The 20,763-nt window shown below is 43.0% G+C and overlaps 1 protein-coding gene across 3 annotated transcripts in view; it reads left to right on the plus strand.

Annotated features, from left to right (window-relative positions):
• The window catches only part of SEPTIN9 (septin 9), a 612,883-nt gene that overhangs the window by 334,633 nt on the left and 257,487 nt on the right, over positions 1 to 20,763 (plus strand). The gene's annotated exons all lie outside the window — the stretch shown is intronic.

Here is a 20,763-nt window from a genome sequence, read left to right on the forward strand (position 1 = left end):
ATGGGCAGTATCATAAATATGAAGTCGCCTCCTCTCTTATGACCAATGCACGTGTCACTGAAGGAACATGTTACGGCTTTTAATGTGTTTCCTTATGACCTGCACATTTGCTGTTTCATTGACGTGCCATTGGTTGTTCTGAAGAGAGCAATAATATAGACTCTCGTTGAAGGCGGTCTTTCTTCTTCACGCCCGCATCGTCATCCCATTTCCACGCTGTGCTTACTGAATTGTCTCCTTGCGTTTATTTATTTATTTGTTCAATTTTTATATACCGTTGCACAGAAGCAAGTTCTATCTCTACGGTTTACAAAATACATCTCGAAATCGAGGTAGTCAGAAAGAATAAAAGTACATCATACAATAATCAAAAAATAAATTACATGCATTTAATAGGAAACCAATAAATAAAGACTAAACATAACGTTAAAATGAGATAAAAGCAGAATAAAAGATAGAAAATATAAAAACCTGGCTGTTAACTTAAGTGACCCTCTCAAATGCCTGTTTAAAAAGCCAGGTTTTTAGATCTTTCCTGAATCTCTTTAGGTTATGTTGTAGCCGTAACTCTTGTGGTAATTTATTCCAGAGAGTTGGGCCTGCGATTGATATGGCACGATCTCTGACTTCGCTCAGATGTGCGGATCTTACTGTAGGTATGGATAGGAGGGCTTTCTTAGCTGACCTAAGGTCTCGCTGGGGGATGTGTAACTTTATAATTGAGTTCAACCATTGACTAAACCTCTGTAATCTCTCAAAGTTATATTATTGCAGCCAGATATGGGGCAGAAGCCCATGCAGGGTTCTGGGCGCTCTTCATTTATCCCTCTCAGCATCTCCTCTCCCCTTTTCCATTTCAAACATAGGCACAGTCACCGAAGTGAGGGGATTAATTATAAGGACTTGTGTTGCTGAGACAAAATTGGGAGGGGAGGGGGGCAAGTCTTTGTCTTATCCTCCTGTGAACCCTCTGCCTGCCCCTCGCCCCCACCTTACACATGAATTTAAAAGCAAAACAGCCCATCCTTCCCCAGTATCTGAATCCTCTTGACCTTACAAGGTAATGTTGTCTTTTAGCTGTTTTGTGTAGTCACTTTATTACATCTGGGTCCCAAGAGATCCCAGAGCACTGATATAAAAAAAACCAAACAAACCCAATCCAATTCTTTTCTCTCCTGCTCTGTCTGTCTCACTGCTACATTTTCTTGTAACTACAATCCAGGCCAAGTTTTGGAAGTTTGGAAATTCTAAAGCTTGTCGTACCTTGCTAGCACTTCTGTTAATTATGGGGCAGCTTTGCGAAGGCTTTTCGCCTGTTCTATGTATACAGAAGAAAAGCTTAGTGAATTGGACTCTAAACACTGAAATAATATCTTTGTTCCCTCCTACCACCTTGTGCATTGGCACTGGGTTTTTTTGGGGGGTTTTGCTGCCATGTGCTCTGTTTGAGACGACTACTGGTCTATTAATTCAGTGCCTGGGCTTTTAGAGAGCATGCACAACTATAGACAAATCATGCAGTTCTATTATTTGGGTCTCTGCTTCAGTGTCATCTTTTTCCTTTTCTTGTTATTGGGATTTTTTTGGAAGGTGACCGACCTGCTATTCTGTATGACTTGGATCCATTTTTAAATGGCGTTTCTGGTGACCAAAGCTATTCTCTTGCTGTGTCCAGTCTGATAGAAGCATCTAGACACCGCCACACTGGGCACAGCAATAGTAGTATAACATGGCCACCAGAAATGTGAGTAAAGTTTTAATCCTGCTCTGACCCAGGAGTTACATTTCCAGCATAAAGAAAATGTACCTTAAGCTATTTGCCCTTTATCGCACATCCCTGCATCGCTGGGGGACTAGCTAATGCCTTCGTTTACATGGGATTTGTATGCACCCGCGCTAATTGTACCACTAGTTTTAATCCTAGTTTAGCACACATTTATTTAGGCGTTAAAAACCCCTGTTACATAACAGTTAACTTACTGCGTAGAAATGCATGCTAAAACAGGAGTAGAAACCTGTGCTAATGTAAGTTATATTGGACCCTATGAGAACAGAAAGTGACAACTTCTGAATGGTACAAAGTTAAACAGGAGTGGAGAAGTAGCCTTGCAGACTATGAATCAGGGAGACCAGAGTTCAAATCCCACTGCTGCTCCTTGGGACCTGTGGTGAGTCACTTTATCCTCCGCTGCCTCAGGGGGTCATTCCTCAAATTGCATTAGGGTGTTATCACTCTCTATCTAGGTGCTATCAAGCTAGGTTGAGAGTACAATGTACAAATCTCATCTTTGTGTACCTTTCATCTCTCTAAATCATCTAAAATCTTCACTGATGGTAACTGTTCTGTTTGTATGTATGACTCTGCATATAAAACTACCCCCCAGAACCCATCCCACCCTACAAACCTCATTTCAAGCTGCTAGTGGCCCCTCTTACACTGGTATAAATAGTTTACTTATAAGAGGGCCTTATAAAGTCTCTCTCTCTCTCTCTCCTTTTTCGCAATTTTATAGCAAAATGATGAATGTAGGCCTTAGATTGAGAATCCTCTGGGGAAAGGGAAATATCTACAGTCATCCACTTTGAAGTGCCAAAAAGCAAAATAAAAAAATAAGATGTGTTTTCAGTTCACATTACTGCAGAGGCTCTTATTTTGGTGCCTTTACTATAAAGCTTTTTTGTCTTGATAAAGTATTTGTCTTTTTTGAAAAACTGTCGTAAGTATTTCTTTCATCTCCCAATTGTGGTTACAGGGTTAAACATGACAGCTTTCTGCAATGTTTAATGCAAAATTATTAGTTATTTGCTAATTTTAACAGACTCTGAAGTAAAGCAATACAGGAAGCAAAATGAGAAATCAGCAGGCTTTACTAGTCAGGACCGACTCTAGAAGTGTGCAGGGCCCTCAGTTATAAGGCCAAGGTGGCTGGAGCAGGGCTCTCCTCAGACTGAAGTACAGAACAGGAAAGGAGCAAGAAGGAAGCAGGGAAGATGTCTGCCACCGTGTACTTCTCCACCACATGGGTTTCTAGAACTACTGACCGGCAGGCACTCTAGCGCACTCCTCCCACTAGCCTCTGTAGCGGAGACAGAGCAGGAATGGGAAGCGACGTGCCGGAGGTGAGGCTATTGCGTAATTGCGAAGCCTCCCAAAGCACGAGCCCCAAGGCAATTATCCCCATTCCCCATCCACCCCCCACCCCCCCACCCCAAGGATGGCCCTGTTGTAGTGATGGATAACTTACTAGCTCAGGTAAAGGACTCATTCCTTGAGCGACGTGGCACATCTGTTGGTGCAGAGGTAGGAAGTTGAAAGGTCACAGCACGAGACCGTGAGTAGCCAATGAAGGCAAGAGCATTGTAAAGGAAAGCTGAAATGGGTGTAGTACTGCAAAAAGGGTCTCAAGTCCATCTGGAAACTCAGGAGTTTAATTTCCAGGGTAAGCTCTTGGGGCAGGCACCTATAGTCGAACGGTACATCAGCACCGTACATTCTGACCTTGGCATTCTGTCTAACTGTAGATGCCCACCCCAGGGACGTTACACTTTGTTCTAGCTGTAAGTGCCCACTCCAGCGAGCAATTCTTGCACCAAGGCCATTTTGACAAGTCAAATCTAAGCATAAGCTCTCTGGGGTGGACACCTACAGCTAGCTGAACAAAGTGTAAACTCTCTCTGGGGGAGCCCTTACAGCTAAAAAGGTCGCAGAAATCAGATGCACAGTGCCAAGGTGCATACTGTTCAGCTGAAGGTGACTTCCCCGGAGAGTTTATGCTTTGTCTTTTCTTGCCATTCCTTGCTAATGGAAAATGTAACTCCTGGGGTGGGGTAAACTCAACATTTCTGGTGCCCAATGTTGTCTGTTGTCGGGCTCAGTGGTGTACTGGACCTCTGACCCAGAAAGGACTTAAATTTCCAACATAATGTAGACGGCCCCCGTCGTGTGCTGCAGACACCATTCAGGGGTGCCACGGGTCCGAGTCCCTGGCGCTGTCAGTCACTTTGCAATTTAACACCTCCACTCGGGGCAAGGATGGTCCCCTAAGAGAGCAAGGGAATCATAGGGTGCAGGCCATAACTCACTCCAGGCTTCCTCCATCCAACCAGAGCACTGGGAAATGGTAGGAAAAAGCTAGCAAAAGAGAGAAAATTACAAAAACTTCTCTTGTAATCCAAATCCAAATGTGTTCACATGTCTGCAGTACAAGAGTCCACAATGCAATTCTCTTCACCCTCACTTTCCGGGTCACTTGAGCAAAAGGAACAGACATGACCCAGCCCTTCTGGATACCAGGGGGGAGCCTGTCCTTCCAGACTGGTCACAGCAATCCACAGCAAAAATTCCTCCTCCGATCCAAGAGGAGGAGGATTTCGATCAAAGACCTCAGGGAGTGAGGTTATGACCAAACTGGCACTCCTATGTCTCTGCTCTCCTTTGCTTTGAGATCAAGGGATGATCTCCAGCTCGCCTTCCTTCTGGCTTCTACAGCCGTGCCTAACCCTCTAAAGAACTGAGCACACTCTCGGGGATTTTATAACCCCAGAAGCCCGTCCCCCCCCCCCCCCCAAAAAAAGGTGGGGTTTTGGCAAGGGAAAGGATTAAAAAATGCAAAACCTACTTCCAGTGTCTAACAATGGAAAAACACTGGGGATTGTATCATTGACAGGCAAAGCCCTCATCACACTGGGGCTGGAACCTACAGTTTAACAATGTGTAAGCTCTCTGGGGCAGGCACCTACAGCCGAACAGTATGCAAAAGTTTGGATGCACAACACCAAAATGCATACTGTTCAGCTGAAGGTGCCTTCCCCAGAGAGCTTATGCCTTTTGTGCAGCTGTAGGTGCAAGCCAAAGTTAGCTTATGCCAGAAATGTACTGTAACTCCTTCTTTGGTGGGAGGTGGAGTAAACTCACATTTCTGGTGGCCATGATATTCTGTTGCTGTGCCCAAAGTGGTAGAAACAACCAGATGCTATTAGGATAGCTTCAGCTATTAGAATGCCCAGCACTTAACTGTTTAGCTGTAGGTGCCCACCCTAGAGAGCTTACTCTTTGATTTCACTTGACATGCCTTACCCAAATGGCTTTGCATGCAAGATTGTGCCCAAGTTGGGAGACCCAGTGCCAATCTAACATGGAAGGTCATTTTGGTCAACGTCAAGCACTTTTGCCTCCTTACTCCTTTTGCTTTTGAAAAAGAACAGTTGTTGTTTCTCTCCTTAAAAAAGGAGAATATGGACCCCAGAGAATGTAAGAACTGTAGGCCAGTATCAAATTTACCTTTTGTAGCTAAAATATTTTAAAAAATTGGTTTTCCCTCAATTAGCAGCCTATCTGTTTGATAATGATGTGTTGGATGAAGCCCAAGAAGGCTTTAGGAAATGCTGTAGTATGGAGCCTTTGATGATCTCTTTAGTTGAGAAATTTTTCCCGTATTTAGAGAAGGGAGAAGTGTATTGGTTTTCATTGACCTCTCTAGTGCTTTTGACCTTGTGGATCATTCTATTTTATTACATCGTTGTGAACATTTAGGGTTTGGGGGGGGGGGGGTCAGGTTTTAACGTGGTTTTCTGGTTTTCTTCAGGGTCGGGAACAATCTGTGATTTTTCAGGGTTCTCTTTCTTCTGCTTGTGAATTAAAATTCGAGGTCCCACAAGGCTCTGTTTTATCTTCCCCCTTCTTTTCAATTTGTTTTTTAATCCCATTGGGTAATTTGATTCGATCTTTTAGTTTTATTCCATTCATTTCTGCTGCTGGTATACTGATGTTGGCTTATTTAGCAAATACTCCCAAAGAGGTTGTTTTTAGATTGAGTTGAGGAATTCTTGTTTACTAGCAATTACTCAATGGTTTTCTGAAAACAAGTTGGTTCTCAATTCAGAAATGACTGAGTTGTTGAAAATTGGGACAGGTAGTATCCTTAGTAGTCCCAAATTTGAAGGGATTAGAGTTAACTCTGAAAGATCAGATAAGGTCTCTGGGGCGATCTTGGATTCTCAATTTTCCCTGGAAAACCACATCTCACAGGTGGCACGTAATACCTGTTTTAAATTGAAATTGTTAAGGCAATTGAGACCATATTTGGGGTTGACAGCGTTTAAGGCAGTTGCTTATGCCTTGATCCTGTCACAGCTGGATTATTGTAATGCGATATATTTGGGATTACAGGGAAAACTGATCAAAAATTACAATTTATTGAAAACACTGCTGCTCAAAAGGTTTGGGGAAAATCTCTGAGAACTTCAGCCAAACCCTTGTTGTTGTAGATACCTATTGTAAAGTGATGTAGGTTCAAGAACCTGGTTTTGGCATGTAAACCTTTGAACAGTTCTGACTCTCCGTCACAGAAGGATTCTTTGGAATGGCATGTGGCCAAAAGAAATCTACGTCCTGTAGGAAGATGGTATTTGTGTCTCCCGCCAGTGAAAAAAATGTAGACATTCCCGTTTGGGTAGCAGATCGTTTTCTACTGTTATTCCAAGTTTGTGGAATAGTTTACCTCTGGAAGTGTGAGAAGAGGTGAATTTAATGAAATTTCGGAAGAAATTCAAAACTTGGCTTATGTATGCCAAAAGCTAGTGACATTGCTCCTTTGGCTATTGTGATTTCTCTGGCATAACTGTCTTAAGTAAGGAGGATGGAGACAGAAATTTGATTGATGAGCTGCATTGTATTTGTCTGTATATTTATGTATTGTCTTTGAGTTTTAATGGTTATTATTTTATGATATTGTAAATTTGTTATGTTTTATTTTTGTACATAGCTTTGGGCGATAGTTTTTATCTGTAAAACGATAAAAATGCCAATAAATGAATAAATATTCCAGTTTTAAAACATTTTTAAAGCACTTTCCTACATAGGCGGATTTTTCAAGTTAACTCACATTTTAGTGCGCTTTTTTTTTTTTTTTTATAACTGCTGTTTCATTTGCATTCCATTAGCTTGCAACATCCCGTGGGGACCCTTGTTTTTAAAACAAGGGTCCCCACGAGGATGTTGCAAGCTAATGGATGTTAAAAACAAGCGTAAAACCCGCACTAAAATTTAACTCTGATTTTAGCGTCAGTTTTATAACATCGGCCATTTAGAGATTCATTGAAATATACAATTTGACCTTGGATACCCAAACTTTTGCACACAGCTATAGCATCTACTGCACCTAGATGAGCTGTGGCCACTGTTAATACATGCTACATTTTTCATCTGTACCAGCACTGCACCATAATCCAGTATTAGCATGGCATGTCATATTACTAAACTGTAGACAGTAGGGCACCCTGTCAGTCTGCTGCTGGTACTACTTCAGTATTCATTTGTAACTAGCATGGTATCCTGCCAGTCTATCCGAAGGTATTTGGAAATATTCAGTACTTATGAAGTCCAGTATGTAGTAGGAAAAAGTAAAGAACATAAAATAAAATAAGGAGATGTGTGTGCATTTCATGATACCTAGTTTACTTGTTTGGTACAGAAATTAGAATAAGGTTATGACTATTAACTAATGGCAGAGCAGCTTTCAAAATGCTTGAAAGTCAATACCATGGCAGCTTTAAGAATATGCAGACATCACAATGGGCTCTGACCTCCTTTTCAATGAACTGTGCTGGCCTTTTCCTTATAGAAACTAAGGTAAAAAAAATAAAAAAATCAAGCAAACAGTGGTTTTGAATATAAGGAGGGTAGGAGATACATGAGAAGTATTGGCATTGGGGCATGTGCTCTCTGAGGTAGATTTTCAAAAGATGTGCGTACAAAAAAAAAAAAAAGAGTATATGCGCACATAAAATGGCACACACATGAGTATATGCTATTTTAAAAATGGCAACTTATGTCCGTAAATCAGGGACCGCGAGTAAAAACGTGTGTAAAAAAAGGTGGGCGGGGCATTCCAGGGAGGGGCAAGTACTTACACACATACATTGCTTTTTAAAAACCTGCCAAAATGATGCATCTTTTTTTTTTTTGTATATATTGGGGCAGATTTTTAAAAAGTACGCGCGTGTATTTTTGTTCGCACATCCAGTGCAAACAAAAGTACGCCGCATTTTAAAAGATACGCGCGTATCTTTTAAAATCCGGGGTCGGCATGCGCAAGGCTGCGCAAAATCGGCAGCCTGCGAGCACCGAGCCGTGCAGCCTGCCTCCGTTCCCTCTGAGGCCGCTCCGAAATAGAAGCGGCCTCGGAGGGAACTTTTTTTTGTTCCCCCCCCACCTTTCCCCACCTTTCCCTCCCTTCCCCTATCTAACCCACCCCCCAGCCCTAACTAAATCCCCCTCCCCTACCTTATTTCGTTGAGTTACGCCTGCCTCTGGCAGGCGTAACTTGCACGCATCACTGACTCCCTGCCCCGGCACAGGCCGCTGCGCTGGAGCACTTGGCCCTGCCCCCGGACCGCCGTCATGCCTCCGGCCCCTCCCATGGACAGCCACCACGCCCCCGGACACGACCCCCCGAACGCCACACCGCCCCCAACATGCCCCCCAAGCAAAGCTCCGGGACCTAAGCGCGTCCCGGGGCTTTGCATGCGCCGGTGGCCTATGCAAAATAGGCGCACCAGCGCGCAAGTGCCCTGCGTGCGTAAATCCAGCAGGATTTATGCGCACAGGGCTTTTAAAATCTACCCTATTATTTACTTATTTATTTATTTATTTATTTATTTAAAGGCTTTTATATACCGGAGTTCATGCACTTGTGCATACCACTTCGGTTTACACAGAACAAGGAACAGAAAATTACATCAAACAGATTGAACAATTAAACAAATATACAATTACTTCTGCTCAAAATCAGGTGTAAGTGATTGTATATATCTCAAAAGTGAAAAGTCTGGGTGTAATCGGGGGACTTCAGACTGAAGAGCCAGGAGGGTCTTGACCTGCAGATGGCCTGGGAAAACTGGTAAACTAATTGGTAAAACTGGTAAATACATTGCTGTGCACATTTGATAAAAGTCCCTGACTTGTGCGTGTAAAAGCCGACTTACGGGTTGTAAATGCGTGTAAATAATGCACGTAAAATGTATTCGCAAATCCCTTCAAAATTCTGCATACGACGACGTGTGTATATCATTTGTGCTCACTTATCTGGTTAAATTCCGACTTGTCTATGTAGCATCTTTACTGTAGCTTAGATGGACAAATGAGAACTTATCAGGATAAATAGCGCTTCTTTTAAGACTTATCTGCTCTGAACAAACTTTTCGAGATGCGGAAAATAAGTCCTGAATACATAAATAAATAAAATCTTACAAACCCGAATAAGTCCGAAAAATGCTACTTACACCGACAGGTAGCACTTTTCAGATTTATCCAGGCAAGTGCTGCTACTTAGCTGCATAAATCGGAATTTATCCAGATAAGTGCCGCTACGTTTCCAAATAAGCCCGAACTTGCACACATCACAGTTTTTATATACATGACTACATATGTGTATTTTAAAACCACGATTTTTAAGTGTGTACAGATTATAAAATATAGTGTTAAATTTGTTGGTGCCTACTATACACACATGTATATGGGTGCATGCGAGCAGTTTTGAAAGTTATCCTCCCTGTGTCAGAAATTTGACTGAAACTTAATGAATAATTCAAACGTTGCAGGATGGAAGTGGGGAGAGACAGACATAAGAACATAAGAATTGCCAAGCTGGGTCAGATCAAGGTCCATCAAGCCCAATCTCATATCTCACAGTGGCCAATCTAGGTCACATGTACTTGGCAGATCCCATAAACCTTTCTTTAGTCTGCCTAGAGCTAATATTGTGCTATGGACTTTTGCTTCAGGAACTTGTCCAAACCCCTTTTAAACCCCACTATGCTAGTTGCCTCAGTCATGTCCTCTGGAACAGATTCCACGGCTTGATAGCTTGCTGAGTGAAAAAGTGCTTTGTGTGATCTGTTTTTAATCTGCTGGTTGGTAGTTTAATGAGAGTCCCCTTGTTTTAGTATTATTTGAAAGGGTATATAACCATTCTTTATTTAGCAGTTCCATCCTAGTCATGATTTTATAAACTTCTATCATAGCCCTTCTCAGCAGTCTTTTTTCCAAGCTGAAGAGCCCTAGCCTGCGTAGCCTCTCATTATAGGAGAGACGTGCTGTCCCCCTTTATCATTTTTATCACCCTCCTCTGCACCTTTTCTAGTTCTGCTATGTCTTTCTTGAGATGTGGCAACCAGAACTGCACCTAATGCTCAAGGTGTGAGTGCACCATGGTTCAATACACAGGCTATATGACATTTTCTGTTTTATTCTCCATTTCTTTTCAGATCATTCCTAACATTCTATTTGTGTTTTTGACCACTGCCATGCAAGGAGATGAGGATTTCAAGGTATTGCCCACAAGAACTCAATTGTCCTTTCCTGGGTAGTGACTCCTTATAGAGAACCCAGCATCATGCATCTGTAGTTGGGATTATGTTTCCTTATGTGCATCACTTTGCACTTTTCCACATTAACTTTCATCTGCCATTCAGTTGCCTAGTCTCCTAGTCTCACATGATCCTTCTTCAATTCCTTGCAATCTGCTGCTGCTCTAATAACTTTGATTAATTTTGTGTCATCTGCAAATTTGATCACTTCACTCATCATTCTCTTTTCCAGATCATTTAGGAATATGTTAAACAGCACAAGTACTGGGATCCCTGCGGTACACCATTAATGACCTTTCTCCATTTAGAAAACTGATCATTTAGTCCTATCCTCTGTTTCCAGACATTTAACCACTTACCAACCCAAAATAGAAAGCTACCTCCTACCCCCATGACTTTGTAATTTCCTGAGGAATCTCTCATGAAGGAATGTGTCAAATGCATTATGAAAATCCAAATATGCAACATCAACCAGCTCAGCTTTATCTACACATTTATTTACACCTTCAAAAAATTATAAAAGTTTGATAAAACAAGACTTCTCCTTGCTAAAACCATGTTAAACCTTCTCCATTAAGCCATGTCTATCTATATGGCCAGTGATTTTGATTTTAAGAATGTCTTCTACCATTTTGTCCAGAACCGACATCCGGCTGACTGGTCTATAATTTCCTCGATCACCCTAGAGCCCTTTTTAAAAATTGGCATTACATTGCCTACTTCCAGTCTTCAGGAATCGTGGCTGTTTTAAATGATAAGTTACAGATTACTAGTAACAGATTAGTGATTTCATATTTTAGTTCTTTTAGAACTCTGGGGAGGATGCCATCTGGTCTCAGTGATTTGCTACTCTTTAGTTTGTCAATCTGATCTATTAAATCCTCCATCACAGAAATTCTACTTAGTTGCTCAGAACTTCAACCATTAAAGAATGGTTTGCAAATAGTGCACATGGGAATCCCCAACCAACAGCGCAACCCAGAGATCCCCTGTCCCACCCCTCACCATCCTGGAGGCAGCTCTTTCCCCAGAAAAAGTAATATTTTTTAAAATTAAACCCTGGTCACATGCCATGCCTCACCCCATCCCCTCTTCTTTGTAAATAATACCCCTGAACCTGCCCAGCTTCCTGACCCCATCCCCCGACTCATCAAATCTTGCTTGGTGGGCTACTAGTGCCATTGGGTAGCCCCATCAAGTGATAGGGGCAAAGAGCCAGCAGGTGCCAATTTGAAAAAATGGTGCTGGCTATTGGGTAGCCCATATTATGTGATAGAGCAAAGTGCCAACCAGAACCATTTTGGAAAATGGCGCTGACAGGATCCAGGACTGGAGAGGTCACTCCCAGGCCCCTCACTAAACCAACAGGCAGGATTTGGTGAGTCTGTAAGGACTGGCTCCAGGGTGGGAGGGGGTATTTTTTTTTACAGAGGAGATGGCTGGGGGTTGGGATCAGGGCCTGTGACTGGGGTTTTATTTTTAATGATATTACTTTTTCTGGGGAAACAGCCACCTCCAGGGGTGACAGGGAGGTGAGACAGGGGACCTCCAGAGACCCCTGAGGTCTTATTTAGGTTTTTCTGTCATTTTGTTTGAGTATTTTTTTTTCTTTTAGGTATTGGGAAATATCATGCACTATTTGCAAATAAGACACACAATTTTCCAAAGCTAAAAAAACCCCAAAGGAATCAAAACTAAAAAAAAAAAAAAAAAAAAAGTTTCCAAATGAAATGACAGAAAAAAAAAATGATACGAAAAATTTTGCTCTGCGCACCCCTAATCATTAGTTCTTTTGGAGACAATTGAATCAATCTGACTTAGAGGCAGATCTGTGGGGAGTTTAGGATCTGCATGAGTCAAATATTAAACTGCAGAGTCACAGGACAGCTGCTGGAAGGGAGATGCCTTTGAATCAGAGGCTGCTGTAGAAAGGCCCTGCAGCTGTTCAGAGCGAACTTTGCACAATGGGATTGACTGTCTGGGGGAAGATTTACACAGCGCAGCAGCCGCACGGAGCATTGCACAATGGGACTTTCAGAAGAAGAGGGGTCCTGTAGGCTGTAAAGAGTATACTGCAGTAGGGTATTTTATAACCTAGGAATAATAATTAGGACCTGGGACTCTGACCCAATGGTGTACCTATGTGGATCATTTCCACTGAAAAGGAGGCTGAGAGTGTTTTTATTCATCAAAAGTTTAATTCTGTGATGCAGAGTTTGTATAATGTTCATTTTCTACTATTGCCTATACAGTAACTAAACTAATATGGTGCTTGACCACGTCTAATTTTCTGCATCATTGAGCATTCCGGTTGCAAAATAAAAATGTTGCCATGAGTTATAAATGCTTATCATTGTCAATAATTCTGACATTGATCAGGGAGGGGAGAGAACTCCCCTAATGTTAAAGGAACAAGTACGGAAAGCATGCAGAGGCATGGCTTTGGGAATACGTTCCAAACCAGATTTATAGAAAGGGAGTGTGGGTGTGGAGGAGGGTTATTTGGGGAATGGAAGGTGTGGGTGTGTGAGACGGGTATGTGGGGGTGGGATGCATGCCAAGTGGGATGCATGCCCTGGCAGACATCATAAATTGCTCCCTCACACAAGGATTCTACCCGGACAACCTCAAACTTGCCTCACTCAAACCCCTTCTCAAAAAACCAAATCTCGACCCAAACGATCCTAATAATTTTAGACCGATAGCTAACCTCCCATTCATAGCCAAGATAATGGAAAAATTGGTAAACTCACGACTCTCAAACCACATTGAAGACAACAACCTTCTATTTCCATCACAATACGGATTTCGTAAAACCTTAAGCACGGAAGCCCTCCTCATCTCTATGACTGACCACATCATCCTAGGATTAGACAAAGGACAAGCCTTCCTTCTGATACTACTCGACCTATCGTCTGCATTTGACACGGTCAATCACTCCCTTCTCGTCAACCAATTATCAGCCATAGGTATCTCAGGCACTGCCCTATCATGGTTCAGAACCTTCCTCAGCAACAGAGGTTATAAGGTTAAGATTCATAATAAAGAATCCTCTATACACCCCGCATCAGTAGGAGTCCCTCAGGGCTCATCCCTGTCTCCTACCTTGTTTAACATTTATCTATTACCCTTATGTAAACTTCTCACTGACCTCAATCTCAAACATTTTCTCTACGCTGACGATATTCAGGTCCTGATCCCCATCGAAGAGTCGCTCGCTAAAACACTGTTGCACTGGGAATCCTGTCTCCAAAATATCAAACAACTTCTTACAAGTCTCAACCTGATACTAAATTCATCAAAAACAGAACTTCTACTCATCACACCAGAAAACAGCTCCATCTCATACACCCATCCCACCGTACCAAACACCACACAAGTGAGAGATCTAGGAGTTCAAATTGACAATCACCTAAACCTGAAAGCTAACATCAACAAAACCACCAGAGACTGCTTTTATAAGCTCCAAGTGCTGAAAAGAATACGACCCCTCTTCCACACACATGACTTCAGAACAATCCTACAATCAATCATTTTCGCAAAGCTGGACTATTGTAACACCATCATGCTTGGTCTCCCTTCATCACACACCAAACCATTACAAATGGTCCAAAACGCCTCCGCCCGTATACTCACCAACACCAGGAGAAGAGAACACATACCTATCTTGATGGACCTCCATTGGCTGCCCATCCACTTCAGAATAATCTACAAGGCCATTCTCACCATTTTCAAAAACATCCATCAATTAGCCCCAATCGATCTACATATCCCCCTCCAATTACACCATTCCACAAGACCGAAAAGAGATGCTTACAAAGGATCACTTCAAGTACCTCCAGCCAAGACTACCAGACACATCACGCTCAGAGATCGGGCATTCTCCACAGCCGGTCCAACATTATGGAACTCCATTCCCCCGGATCTTAGAATGGAACCCAACATCTCAACATTCAAGAAAAGACTCAAGACGTGGCTGTTCACGCAGGCCTTTCCTAACTCCAATTCCATCTAACTTCCTTCTTTCAACACGCTCCGCTAGCATTAGCGTTAATAGCCACCTCTTACAATGTTATTTATACTTATATATAACTATCTGATCTTCATTTCCCTTCTCATTCCAAGTTATTGTTTTCCTTGTTATATGTAACTGCTTTTCTGCACTATTGTTTAAATGGTAATTGTTTAAATGTTTAAATGGTAAAGTTTATTATAATTACACCCCTGTTTCTTGTGAACCAGCATGATGGGACCACCGTCTTGAATGTTGGTATATAAAAAAGTTAAATAAATAAATAAATAAAAAGTTGGATGGGCTTGTGTGTAAGGGATATGCATGCCTGTGGATGAGTGGAGGTGAGCATATGTGATGGAGGGGTGTGTTTGGGATTTGGGGGGATGTGTATGGGACTGTGTATAGCGTGGGAGCTAGATCTGGCGGATGGATGTGTGGGGGGCGTGTTTTTGACTGGAAGTTGTGGGGTATGTTTTATGGGGGGGGGGGGTATGGCTGTGTGTTTGTAGGCAGTGGATGTGTTGTGAGGGAGTGTGTATGTTGGTATTTGTGGGTGGGGTGTGTGTGTGAGTGTGTGGGATGTCTGGGAATTCAAGTATTTGTGTATATGGGCGGGTGTAGATGTGGGAATATGTGTTGGGTTATGTGTTGTGTTAGGAGTATGGCTTTGGGTATGTAGGTAGGGGGTGTGGTTGGGACAATTGTGTGTGTATGTGAAGAAAATGGAAAGCTGCATTAGGTATTTTCCCTGTCTCTCTGCGGGGGTGAATATAGCTGTGGATGTGTTGAGGGCAGCAGCAGATCCAGAAATGCTTGCATGGGGGGGGGCATAAAGGGAGCTCAGTGAGTTTTAAGTTGGCCAAGTGCCCTTCCTTCCAATCAATCAAAGTGGTCCAGTCAGACCGTGGGGGACAGTTGGGAGGACCAAGGTTCATGTCTGGGGGGACCCTTGCCCCTCCTACCCCCTCTGGAGCTGCCTTGGCAGGGGGTAGCTGTGTGTGGAGAGGTTTAGGAATTGGAGGGGGTGGGAATACGTGAGCATGTGGCGGGTATGTGTTTATGTGTGTGGAGGGATGTTTGTATGCGTGTTGGGCATGTGTGACAGTGTTTGTTGGGTATGTGTGGGTATGGATGTGTATGTATATATGTGAGGCATTTGGGGATGTGGGTTAGGGAGGGATGGGTGTGGGGGGTGTTCTGTAAAGGAGTAATATGTGTAAAGGGAGTTATGGGGTTTGTTTTAAGATATGGTTGTGTAATCGTAGGTGGAGGATGTGGTTAGAGGAATATGGGGGTGTGGTTGAGGTGAGTGTGTAGGGTGTATGTGGTTGGCAGAATGCCCTTTTGGGTGTTTGTGTTTGGAGGGAATTGAGAATCTGGGGGGTATACTGAGGGTGTGTAGTAGGAGGGTGTAGCTGTGGTTGTGCTGTGAGTGTGTATGTTGGATATGGGGCAAGTCCATGTGTCTGTATGAGGGTGTGGGGAGGGGTGTGGAATAAGTGTGAGTATGTATGTGTGTGATGGGGTGTGATTTTGGAAGAGGCACTAGTGTACATTGACAAACTAAATAGTAGCAAATCACGGGAATCTGATATTATTCAGCCTAGAGTTCTAAAAAGGAACTCAGATGTGACCTAATACTTCTTTTCTGTAACCTGCCGTTCAAAGCTTCCTCCATACTTGGGGACTGGAGGATAGCAAATGTAATGCCAAAAGGGCTCTGGGGTGACCCGAGTAACTACAGGCTAGTGAGCCTGATGTCTGGGCCAGGTAAAATGGTGGAAGCAATTGTTAAAAACAAAATTGCTGGTTATTTATTTATTTATATTCCGCTGCCTCCAGAGATCAGTTCATGGCTTAGTGGGGTAGAGCTAGAATGAATTTAGCAAAAGGAAGTCGTGCCTTCCTAACCTATAAGAATTCTTTGAAGGTGTCAGTGAGCATGTGGATAAAGATGAGCCAGTCACTCTAGAGGTCCATATTCAGAGGCATTGAGCTGGATAACTTGCTAGTTATCTGGCTAAATGAGTAGCAGGGCACTTATCTGTCTACATTTTATCCAGATAGCTTATTATCTGTCTAAAATTTAGCCAAATAACTTAAGGGCATTCCAGTGGCATTTCAAGGAGGAGTTATGTTAGCTGGATAAGTTGTCTGGCTAACTCCCAGTATTCAGAATTTGCCAGATAATTTAGCTGGCTAAGTCTGGTTGTACATAAGAGCTGTCCTATGGTTTAGCTGGAGCTAAGTTTAAGATAATCAGCTATATTCAATAATAATCTGGCTAACTTTGCCATCTGGACTGTGGCTGAATATATACTAGGGATGTGAATCGGGCTTTGGACGATTGAAAATATCGTCGATATTTTCAAAATCGTCACGATAGGAAAACCCCACGATATTGATCGTGGGGGTTCCCTTATCATTTTGGGGGAGGGCAGGAAAAATGGCACACAAAAATAACCCCTAAACCCACCCCGACCCTTTAAAACTAACCCCTTAGCTTCCCCCACCCTCCCGACGCCCCCAAAAACTTTTTACAGGTACCTGGTGGTCCAGTGGGGGTCCTGGGAGCGATCTCCCACTCCAGGCCGTCCTCCCACTCCGTCGGCTGCCACTAATCAAAGTGGCGCCGATGGCTCTTTGCCCTTACCATGAGACAGGGTATCCGTGCCATTGGCCGGACCCTGTCACATGGTAGGAGCACTGGATGGCCGGCGCCATCTTGTGCTCCTACCATGTGACAGGGGCTGACCAATGGCACCGGTAGCCCCTGTGACATAGTAAGGGCAAAGGCTATCGGCGCCATTTTGATTACTGGCAGCCGATGGCCCGAGTGCAGGAGATCGCTCCCGGACCCCCGCTGGACCACCAGGGGCTTTTGGCAAGTCTTGGGGGACCCTCCTGACCCTCACAAGATTTGCCAAAAGTCCAGCGGGGGTCTGGAGCGACCTCCTACACTCGGACCGTCGGCTGCCAGTATTCAAAATGGCGCCGATAGCCTTTTCCCTTACAATGTCACAGGGGCTACCGGTGCCATTGGTCAGCCCCTGTCACATGGTAGGAGCACAAGATGGCACCGGCCATCCAGTGCTCCTACTATGTGACAGGGTCCGGCCAATGGCACGGATACCCTGTCACATGGTAAGGGCAAAGGGCCATTGGCGCCATTTTGATTAGTGGCAGCCGATGGCCTGGGAGCGGGAGGACGGCCCAGAATGGGAGATCGCTCCCAGGACCCCCACTGGACAACCAGGTGCCTGTAAAAAGTTTTTTTTTGGGGGGGGTTCGGGAGGATGGGGGAAGCTAAGGGGTTAGTTTTAAAGGGTCGGGGTGGGTTTTTTGTTTATCAGCTTGGGCGCAGTCGATAAACAAAACCGCGATCGGGCCCGATGCAAAAAACCCACATGTGAATCGGAACCGGAATCCGAACCGATTCCGGTTCCGATTCACATCTCTAATATATACCCCATAGTGTAGCTGGATTCTCAGAAGGCATTTTAAAAAGTCATGGGATAAGAGGCATTATCTTATTGTGGATTGTGAACTGATTAAAAGATAAGAAACAAAGAATTGGACTAGTGGAAAAAAGGTGAATACTGGTGTATCCCAGGAATCTGTTTTTAATGTATTCATTAATGATCAGATTTGCAAGCTCAAAAATAGTCAAAATAATTAAACATAGGCAGACCTTGTGGGATTGGAGAACTGGACATGTAAATGGCAAGTAAAATTTAACATGAGAAGTGATGCACGAGATCAACATAGAGGAAATGCCTGCTCCGCTAGTTTTGAGTACCGCGGGGCTGGCACACAAGGAGGAGCATCAGAATGGGCTCCTGCATGCTCTCCAGTGATGCATTAGCAGCAGTAGCAGCAGTAGAAGCAGCAATGGCAGCAGCAATGGAAGAGTAAGACAAACAGAGATGCTGCCTGGGTTTGTGTGTGTGTGTGTGTGTGTGAGAATGGGAGCTTGCTTGGACTGTGTGTGTGTGTATGTGTGTGAGAGAGAATGGGAGCCTATTTGGGTTGTATGTGTGAAAATGGGAACCTGCCTGGATTGTGTGTGAGTGAAAGAATGAAAGTCTGTGTGTGTGTGTGTGTGTGTGTGTTTGTGTGTGTGTGAGAGAGAGAGAATGGGCACCTACTTGGGCTATGTGTGTTTGTGTAAGAGAGAGATTACCTGGGAGATGTATATGAGAATGGAAGCCTGCTTCAGTTATGTGTGAAGAAGGTTTGTGCTACCTCACTAATCCACAGCAAGCTCAGGGTGCCTGGAAATCAAAAGTTTTCAGTTATGGAGAAAGGGGAATTTTTCAATCCTTAGTCATTTTAATTATTGGGTTGATATGTCTTCTGTTTTGAAATATTTTATTGCTGTTTGGAAACATTATAAAATTTTTATGAGTTCTTAATTATTGGATGTCATTCTATTCATTAGATTTATATTTCTTTATTTTATTGTTTGATGATTTATGGAGTCTGGTGATGATTCTGTGTTTCCATTGTTACACTGCATACAGAATTTGGTTTGTTTCAGTTTCCAATCTAGTTTCTGTCTGCATGTTTCTATTATACTTTATGATCTCTCTATTCTGTTTTTGGTGAGGGTCTGTCTATGGTCTGCATATGTGTCTAAGGTGGGGTATTCTGCTAGTGTGTAGTTTCTGGCTTGTTCAGTTTTCCTAATAGGAGGTGTATTGGTGTTTTTAGGCCCTGGTGTTAAATTTGTGGTGCTGGCCTTTTCATAGGTCGAGTTGTGCCTGTTTTGAGTGCTGGCAGTTTTGGTATGGCACATTTACTATCTGTCAGTTTCACATTCTGTTCCAGGCCCCCCATCCCCTTCTCCGATGTAAAAAGCCCTGCGCCCTCCGGTGATCCAAACTTTCAAAATTGATACACTGCCTGAACCTATCTAATCCCATCCGCAAGTCCAAAACATCTAAATTAGGAAGGAATGATCTCCAGATGCTCCTGCCCCACCTACCAGTATGTATAAAAATAGCGCTGGTTGGCCCCGTAGCTGACACCATTTTGTTATTCAGAAATACGTGGACTGCGGTGGTTCACTCAGAAAACCCTGCAAAAAAAAACAAAAACGACATTTGGACCCCATGTGGTATTAGGCCTACTGTGCTGTGTGTTGGGGGCAGGGTTAGCTCTTGGAAAGCCTTGAGTAAAATGAATTACAATTATAATTTTCTATTGTTTGTTGGTTATTGGAAAAACAGCAATTCTGCGTTAAAAAAAACAAAAACAGAACGAGGACGGCGGTGACACAGTAATTGTTCACCCAGGGCAGCCAAAACACTAGCACAAATGTACTTAGAAAAGTTTTTATTAGTTTATGCCTCAATGACAAGTTTCCTTTCAGACTCCTTCCTGACTTGCCTTATTGATGTTTTACATCTAATTTGCAAGTGCTTATGCTCTTCTTTTTTCCTTGTTTGGATCGGTAATTCCATTTTCTGAATGATGCCCTTTTGGCTTTAACTGCCTCTTTCACGTCACCATTCAGCCATGCTGGCAGTCATTTTATCTTCCTTTAATCTTTCTTAAGGCATGAAATACATTTTAACAGTCATACAATCTTTTAACCGTTGTAACCACTCCTCTTAGTTTTGTTCTAACTAATTTGCTCATCTTATGGTAGTCTCCTTTTTAAAAGATTCATGCTTCTACAGTAGTTTTATTTAATGTTCTCCTTCCAGTGATTATATCAGATTTGATTGCACTATGATCACTATTGCAAAGCAGCCCCACCACTGTTACCCCTTGTGCCAGGTCCTGCATTCCACTCAGGAGCATAGGAGAATAATTTTCAAAACTATTGAGGGCACCTAACTCAATGCAAATTACCCCTCTGTGGACACAGTGAAGGAGTTTGTTCAATATTGGGGTACTAAAGCCCCCACAAAACACACAGAACTGGCACCTATGCTCAAGACTAGATCTAAAATAGTTCCCCCTTTGTCGGCTCCAGGACCAGCTGAGCCATGAAAACATTTATGGCATCCAGAAGCTTTACTTCTCTGGCATCTCCTAATGAGACATCTACCCAAATAATATTGGGATAATTGAAATCTCCCATTATTGTGATACTAATTTTATTTGCCTTTCTAATTTCTGTTAGCATTTCATTGTCTGATTCTTCATCCTGGCCTGGTGGATGGTAGTGTACACCCGTTACTATACTCTTCCCCCATCACACATGGAATTTTTATCCATAAAGATTCCATTGTGCACTTTATTCTCTGCAAAACTTCTGTTCTGCTTGACTTTATGCAATCCTTATCATATAATGCCACCCTGCCACCAATTTGATCTGCCCTTTCATGTCAATTTAATTTATACCTAGGTATCAAAGTGCCTGACTGGTT

Source organism: Rhinatrema bivittatum, chromosome 4, assembly GCF_901001135.1.
Source record: "Rhinatrema bivittatum chromosome 4, aRhiBiv1.1, whole genome shotgun sequence".
NCBI classification, from domain to species: Eukaryota; Metazoa; Chordata; class Amphibia; order Gymnophiona; family Rhinatrematidae; genus Rhinatrema; species Rhinatrema bivittatum.